General features: G+C 38.6%; 1 non-coding gene across 1 annotated transcript; it reads right to left on the bottom strand.

Annotated features, from left to right (window-relative positions):
- Positions 1 to 1,079: 1,079 nt before the first annotated feature.
- Positions 1,080 to 1,211, bottom strand: LOC130038274 (small nucleolar RNA SNORA9). Its single transcript, XR_008794648.1, has one exon. It is a non-coding gene; the product is annotated as a small nucleolar RNA SNORA9 (small nucleolar RNA).
- Between the last annotated feature and the right edge of the window lie 4,621 nt (positions 1,212 to 5,832).

Raw genomic sequence — 5,832 nt, 5'->3', positions numbered from 1 at the left:
AGAGTATCTTGCCTGCATGACAGAGCCTGGCAAGCTACCTGTGACGTATTCGATATGCCAAACACAGTAACAACAGGTCTCATGATGGAGACGTTACTGGGCCTGCTCGAGCTTTTTTCTAGAAATCAAACAATTATTTTAGAATTTTATGTATCTATTATTTGCTTTTGGGAGGAGCACATCCATCTGTGTTTAAGGCTTATTTCTGCCTCTATGTTCAGGGATCACTCATGGAAGGGCTCTTGGGAGCACATAGGATGACAGGGATTAAATCCACATCAACCATGCATAAGGTAGTTTTCTGCTTTACTATCTCTCTGACTCTGAGAAATTAAACAGGTTAAGTTTAAGTCTATGATATATTTTTACAGCCTTTGTGTAAGACACAAAATATAGATAGAATTTCATTTCATTGATTATTTATATCCACTTGTTCCTTGATCATTTTTGAAAGGATAATTTGTTATTTTTTATTGAATCACCATGAGATACAGTTACAAACCTTTCATGTTTGAGTTTCAGTCATACAATGATCGAACACCCATCCTTCCACCAGTGCACATTTTCCACCACCAATATCCCCAGTATACACTCCCATCCCAAAAGGATATTTTTTAGATGGTTCCTAGCTACTTCCTCATTAAAGTTAGATAATTTGTTTTTATTTTTTCAATCATTTGAGTCTTTATTAACATGCAAGTACCATTTGCAATACATAAAGTTTTTCCTAATCTTCATTTCTAGTCCAGTGTCTTAAACCGATGGTCACTTCTGAATCTAACACATAAAGTAACCCATTAAAATTGGTCAAAGTTAAATAAGCTTTATTTCTAGCTATCACCTTAACCACTAAGATGGTAGTTTAGATTTATAATTGGCATTTTTTTCACCAGGTAGTAGAGTGTAGTTTTTAAACTTGACAGTCTCTTATAATAAAATATGTACCTGTATGTCTTATGAAGTTACAAAAACATACACAATTAACATGTATATTTGACTACTTTCAATAAACTAAAAAATACAGTGTTAGGTCTTTAAGAGAAGAATCTAATTTTTAAAATCTTGGTTCATTTTTTAAAAATTATCTAAAATTTCTATAACCTTGCTCTGGATGGAGCAAGGCAAGGTCTCAAGCTGTTTCATAATGTTCTCAAAAGCACTTTAGGAATGTACAGGGTCACCCCAGACCCAGGCATGCAGGAAGTTTGCAGATAGGCAATTTATTTTTAATCTCTAAGTCATAGATAAATACATTTTCTTTGTTAAATATAAAAATCATTTAACCACTTCTTTTATACTGCTTTTCTCCATACTCCTCACCAGATAACACTTGTAACACTTCTAAACAATATCAATTTGAGGTTGCATATGTATAAGATATATGTGTGTATGGTGGTATAATAATATACTTAATGATATTACTTTTTGTTTTGTTCAGACAGTATCATTTTATGTCTAGCTTATTTATTTGCTTGTTTTGGGGTTACACCTGGCAGAACTTGGGGGCTACTTCCAACTATATGATTGGGGATTGTTCCTGGTGGTGCTTGATGGGACCATGTGGAAACAGAGATGGGGACTCCGGCATCCTGCATGCAAAGCATGTGCTGAACCCATTGGAGCCCTCTCTCCAAGCCCAACAGCCCAGGTTTAAAAAAAATTTTTTTATTAGTGAAACACCATGAGGTACAGTTGTAGACTTGCAAATTTTTGTGCTTGGGTTTCGGTTACACAATTCTTGAGTACCCATACCTCCATCAGTGTCCATTCTCCACCACCACTGATCCCAGTATTCCTTCCACTCCCCATTCCCCCCATCCCACCCTGCCTCTGTGGCAGGGCATTCCCTTTTGTTCTCTCTCTCCTTTTGGGTGCTGTGGTTTGCAAAAGAGGCATTGAGTGCCAACAACCCAGATTTTATACTTGTCTTACAGCTGAAAAAACAAAGGCCTGAGAAGTTAAATAACTTACCAAATATCACACAGATATTGAATAGCTGGGTCAAGATTTAAAATCGATTTGGGTCAGAGTTGAGTCACCTAGATCATAAAGCCTCAGCATTAAATTTTTTACACTAAAAATTAAATAAAATTACCCCTTCTATTATTGTGATGATTAGAGTTGCACAAACTTAATCATGATGCACTTGGATCTGGTTTTGAATTTTCAATTTTTGGGCCACATCTAATGGTGTGGGGAAGAAGACTACTCCCACCTCTTGCTGGTGGTGCTAGGGTACCATGTGTTACCAGGAATCCAACTGGAGCTTCCTGACATGTAAAGTATTTGCTCTAGCCCTTCAATCTATATCCCCGATGCCAAATACTCATATACTTGGTTGTGGTGCTCACACACAATTGACACCTTGAACTTTGTTTTTGGACCACACTGGTGTTGTTCAGGGCTGACTCTTGGCTCTATGCTCAGGGATCACTTCTAGTGGGGTTAGGAGATGCTGGAAATTGAACCTGGGTCACCCACATGCAAGGCAAATGCCTTACCTTCTGTACTATCGCTCCAGCATCAGAGATCTTGAACTTCGTCATGGCATTGAGGATAGCATCTGGGCATATGGCATGGTGCCATGAATCGAACTTGTTACCTCACAGCTGCAAAGCAGTTGATTTACCACTGAGACATGACGTGGCACAGAATTTTCAGATATTAGTTTGTATATGTGTATTTGTATCTTAAAATTTTCTGCCTGATTAATCTCTTAAGAGACAGTATTAATTGTACTCTTACATGTAGTATGTGAGTATTCATTGCCAATTACCCTAATATAGTTAAATCCTTTAAAGAACAGCATCATTTTCTAATTATTAAACTGTTACAATCAGTATTTTAAAAACACAGTATATTCTAGCACTGTGCTAAACACTTTCCTTTCTCTTCTATCATCTGACATCACTTTACTTTTTCTCAAAGTAAAACCTCTGCTAATATAGCTCAGCGGGTAGGTCACTTGCCGACCCGAGTTCTCCTCCGCCCCTCTCAGAGAGCCTGGCAAGCTACTGAGAATATCTCACCCGCACGGCAAAGCCTGGCAAGCTACCCCTAACATATTCGATATGTCAAACACATTAACAAGAAGTCTCACAATGTTACTGGGGCCACTAGAGCAAATCAATGAACAATGGGAGTGACAGTGACAGTGACAGTGTTTGTTTATGCCCTGCCCCCCAATAAATGTTAACTTTGAAGACAAAAATTTTGTATTGTTCACTTCTCTCCTCAGCACCTGCATGTTGGCTTACTGACTCGTTGAATAAATGAATGAAAGCCATTTCATGTGTAAAGGAATAAAAAAAAATCTGGGAGACTAAGCAATTCACCTAGCTCTTGATATTGCTGGGGAGAGCTGGGTTTAGAGAGCAATCTAATTTCAAGACTTATTTGTGTTCTTAATGGTTTAACTTCCTGTGACTTGCTTTCATTTATGTAATTATGTTATTTCATGGATTTTATTTGCATGGAATCAATTAGAGATTAAATTTTTATTCCACATTCTTCTCGTATGTTTATGCAAGTTGTCTATTCTTTTTTTTATTGATAAATGATATTTCATAGTTTGGGTATGCTGCTGCTGGCATAGAGCACATCTGGGTGATTTTCTGGTTTTTACTTTAGGGCTCTTAGGATTGAACCTGCTAGAAACATTTGTGTGTAAGCTTTTGCGCGAACATAAATTTTTGTTTCTCTAGGGCAAATGATCAGGAATGCAATTGCTGTGTTGTATGGTTAATGTACATCTACTTTGATTAAAAATGGTCATATTCTATGCCACAGTGGCTGTTTCATTTTACATTCTCACCAACTGTGTGTGAATAATCCAGTTTCTCTGCATCCATGTCAACATTTTGGTGTGTGTGTGTGTGGTTCTGGGGATCAGTAGAGTGAGGCATTCTATCTCTCTGCCATTGAGTTATATCTCTGGCTCCACTTTTAAAAAGTTTAGCAATTCTTATAGGAGTTTTGTGATATCTCATTGTGGTATTATTTTACGTTTTTCTAATGATTAGGTGATGCTGAACAACTTTTATTCCTTTTTAACAATAAGATACTTTATGAATCATTTGGTTTAGGCTGCACCATCAGTGCTGGGGGGGTTGCTCCTGGTGATGCTCAGGGGAATTGAATTGTACTGGGAATTGAACCTGGGCCTCTTTCATTCAAAACGTGCGCTTCAGCTCTGCCATATCCACATACCCTGAACATCTTTCTTTTTTTGGGGGGGAGGGGTCACACCCAGCGATGCTCAGGGGTTATTCCTGATCTGCACTCAGGAATTACTCTTAGCTGTGCTCAGGGGACCATATGGAATCCTGGGGATTGAACCCAGGATAAGGGAAAAGCCCTACCCATTATACTATCACTCGGCATCTCCTGAACATCTTTGCCTGCATATCCTCTTTGGAAAAATGTTCATGCGTGTCTTTTTCCCATTTTCTAATAGACTGTTTTGAGTTTAGAGATTTTACTTGTTTTGTAGTCACACCTGATTGTTCTCAGAGGGTTTTCCTTCCTCTGTGTTTAGGGATCACTCCTAAAATTGTTGGAGGTACCATATATGGTGCTGAGCCAGGTTCATCACGTTCAAGACAAACTCCTTAATCCCAAACTATCTCTCAAGCCCAGAATTTAAAGAATGGTTTACATATGCTCATGCTGAGTGATCTATGTATTCTTGATAAAAAATCCTTTGCTAAACATGTGATTTGGCTCCTGGGAATATATCCCAGAGAGGCAAAAAAGTATAGTCGAAGTGACATCTGAACCTGTTTGTTCATTGCAGCACTCTACAATAACCAGAATCTGGAAAAAACCTGAGTGACCAAGAACAGATGACTGGTTAAAGAAACTTTGGTACATTTACACAATGGAGTACTAGGTAGCTGTTAGAAAAGATGAAGTCATGAAATTTACATACAAGTGGCACGACATGGAAAGTACCATGTTAAGCGAAATGAGTCAGAAAGAGAGGGATAGACATAGAAAGATTGCATTCATCTGGGGAACATAAAGTAACAAAATAGGAGACTAACACCCAAGAGTGGCCGAGATTAGTACCAGGAGGTTTTCTCCATGGCTTGGAGGCCAGCCACACATGCTAGGGGGAAAGGGAGCTCAGATAGAGAAGGGAACACCAAATAAAAGGTGTTGGGAGGATCCTCCCAGGATGGGAGAAGCATGCTGAAAGTAGACTATAGACCAAACATGATTGCCACTCAATGCATCTTTTGCAAACCACAACACCCAAAAGGAGAGAGAGAACAAAAGGGAATGCCCTGCCACAGAGGCAGGGTGCGATGGAGGGGATGCGGGGTGGGAGGGATACTGGGACCCGTGGTGGTGGAAAATGGGCACTGGTGGAGGGATGGGTATTTGATCATTGTATAATTGAAACTCAAGCACAAAAATTTGTAAGTCTACAACTGTACCTCATGGTGTTTCACTAATAAAAATTAAAAAAAAAACATGTGATTTGGAAGTATTTCTTCCACTCTATTACATATTTTCATCCCCTTCACATAGGTTTTCACAAAGTAAAAGCTTTTCATTTTGGCAAAGTCAAAGTTAATTTTTTTAATTTTATGGATTGTAGCTTTGAAATTAAGATAAAGAATTCCTTTTCATTTGTTTTTCAGGCCACACCCAACTGTGCTCAGGACTTATTTGTCTCTGTACTCATGGGTCACTCCTGGCGTGGCAATGCTCAAAGAACCACATGTGGTATTAGGGATCAAAGTCAGGTCAGTCACATATAAGGCAAATGCCTTACTTACTGTACTATCTCTCTGGCTAAGACTAAGAATTCTTTCCCAACCCTAG

Source organism: Sorex fumeus, unplaced genomic scaffold, assembly GCF_029834395.1.
Source record: "Sorex fumeus unplaced genomic scaffold, SorFum_2.1 ptg000073l, whole genome shotgun sequence".
Classification (NCBI taxonomy): Eukaryota; Metazoa; Chordata; class Mammalia; order Eulipotyphla; family Soricidae; genus Sorex; species Sorex fumeus.
Note: the sequence above shows the minus strand (reverse complement) of the source record. Positions and strands in the feature narration are given on the sequence as shown.